This window comes from Tiliqua scincoides, chromosome 6 (assembly GCF_035046505.1).
Source record: "Tiliqua scincoides isolate rTilSci1 chromosome 6, rTilSci1.hap2, whole genome shotgun sequence".
NCBI lineage: Eukaryota > Metazoa > Chordata > Lepidosauria > Squamata > Scincidae > Tiliqua > Tiliqua scincoides.
The window spans coordinates 34,288,831-34,291,451 of record NC_089826.1 but is presented as its reverse complement, the minus strand read 5'-3'; the positions used below and the strand labels follow the sequence as shown (position 1 = coordinate 34,291,451).

The 2,621-nt window shown below is 41.9% G+C and overlaps 1 pseudogene; it reads right to left on the bottom strand.

The window, feature by feature from the left end:
- Nucleotides 1-1,739: 1,739 nt before the first annotated feature.
- On the bottom strand, nucleotides 1,740-1,859 carry LOC136656504 (5S ribosomal RNA; annotated as a pseudogene).
- Nucleotides 1,860-2,621: the final 762 nt, after the last annotated feature.

Here is a 2,621-nt window from a genome sequence, read left to right as displayed (position 1 = left end):
GGATATTTTCTAGATTGAAGGATTTTTTTATTTTTTAAATATGGTTCGGGAACAACTTTCTTTTGTGTTAGTTGAGCTCTGATTCTGACAATACATTTCACCATTTGAAATCTATCTATAATCAATCCAAACAAAGTTAGTTACTTTTAAACCCCAGAGATTTCAGTAAGAGAGAATTAAGCATGTGGTTGAACAGTTGATGGTGCTGAACTTTGTATGGATTGTCATCTTTAATTTATTTGCATTCAGCAGTGCCACAGTGATCGTAAAAAACTTTATTATTCAAAGCGGCTCAATTAAATCTTGATGAAAAATGAAATGTATCATTTGGTTATAATAATATTTTCTGCTATTATCATTGCTTTATGGATTGAGACCTGAAAAATATAATGGAGTTTTATGTAAATGTCTAAAAAATAGTGTAGATAAGGGCACAGTCCTAACCTGCACTGGAGCAGGCAGGCCAGCGGGCCTGCGTTGTATCCAGCACAAGTTTGGGGCCAGAAACGGTGCAACCTGAAGCAAGGGGAAAACTCTCCCCTTACCTCATGTTGAGCTGCACTGGCCCCAATAGGTCTACTCGGATCTGCGCCACCTCAGGAAGTGGCGCAAATCCAAGTAGACCGGAGCAGCCAGAGGTTGCTCTGCACCTCTAGGGAACTGGGTCCTCCTCCCTGCCTCCTCCCCACACCCCCTGACCCCTAGCTTTGGGGTTGGCCAATGCAAACTTGCAACCCCCGAGCGACCCCCGAGCTTGGCCGATGCAAACTTGCCCTGCTGAGCCTGGATCCAGGGCAGGGAGGCCAGCGCAACTCCCAACTCTTAAGTCTCCTGAGTTGACAGAAACGTGCCTTGCAGCATGTTTGCGACACCCCCAGGTCAGCACAAGTGACTTGTGCCAGCCTAACCTGGGGGTTAGGATTGTGCTGTACATCATATTTTATATATACTAGTGATGGGTAGACAGAAAATATGTTTCAAATTTCTTCAGGTTTTCTGGAAGATTAAAAGACAATTTTGAAATTATTTCCATGAGAAACAACAGTCTTCTGAAGCAATGCCATTTTCCTTTACATATGATATGATTTTCTTTCAGAGATATATAAAAATGTGAAAACCTCAGGCTGGATGCAGTAAAAGGAGAACTTCAAAAAGACCTTCAGAAAGGAAAAACTGCATGACAGTTCACAGTAATTTCAGAATAAAGTTCTGAAAAAGAAAGGGCTTTGTAAGTTAAGTCTTCAATTTGCAATTCCTGGTATATTGTTCATCTAAGGCACTTTTTTTTAAATCCTTTTTTTTTTTTTTTTTGGCACTTTAAGGTCCACTCAGATATTTTAAAAAAATTAGCCTTCAGATGTTTTCTTTCTTTTCATGTCTGTTTCTTTTTACATACCAGAAGACTGACTCTCTGAAGAATTGGGCTACTCTTCATATAGCTATTGATAAAAAAGAATACTATTTACGTGTGCTATACTCTTATACACTTATAATGCATAAAAGGTCATGGATAGATTAGATGATACCATGGAGTCTTCCACTATGCAAGAACCATGCATTCATAGGGCACCTGCTAGAAGAAGGGGGAATGGAGCACAAAGCTCCAGCCCCAGTTCTATATAAGGCTAATTCATTTATCAACTGAGCTCACAGTGAGCATTTGAAATTGCTGCATGTATTGGTTTCATGCTTTTGGGTCAGCTGGTTGGCAACCTTCAGTCTCGAAAGACTATGGTATAAGCCTGCAGCACCCGGTATTCCCAGGCAGTCTCCCATCCAAGTACTAACCAGGCCTGACCCTGCTTGGCTTCCGAGATCAGACGAGATCGGGCATGTGCAGGGTAACAGTTGCTGCTGGTTATGTGTATTTGGCACACTGCAGTGGACTGTGCTTTGAGCATGTTTATCTAACCCATTTACAGCCCAATCCTATTAAACCCCTTTCCCCCTCAGATGTAGCCACACCACCAGAGCTTGTGCTGCATCCCCCGAGGCAAAGCAGGCAGCCCCCAAGGAAGGCAACCCCTGATGTCTCCTCCAGATAAAAGAACATTGGTTCCATTCTCCCAGGTAAGCCTCTGCTGCCCTGTTGGGTCTACTCTGACCTGTGCCCGTCTTTGTTCCCTGCCCATCATCTGCCTCCCATGATCACTTTCTTGCCTCAGTGCAGGTCACCCTCTGTGGCAATGTGCCAGGGCTGCTGCCTCCACTGTTTGTGACCCCGAAATAGCCACTGGCATGATGCAGTTTGCAGTGTCATAAAGGCATGAACACATGCCTTTACGTCACAGTCAACGCTAGTTAGAATTGGGGCTTAAAGCATGCATAGAAGATGCAGCACCATTTCAAAATGAAAAACAGCCGGCATCTCTTATCTCAATCCACTTGAATTCATTTATTTGTATTGCATTGTTTTTATGTGTTTTTATTGTCTTTGTCTTATGACCAACGGTCAAAGCAATAAGTGAAATTGAACTATTTTATTGAATTCTGCATTCTGAGCTTTTGCTACATCACATATTGACATTCCTATTCTACACATTTTTATTTGTCTAGAATATCAATTCCACTTGGTTTTAATATTTTCATGTGAGAGCAACTTTACACTTCATTTTATGATT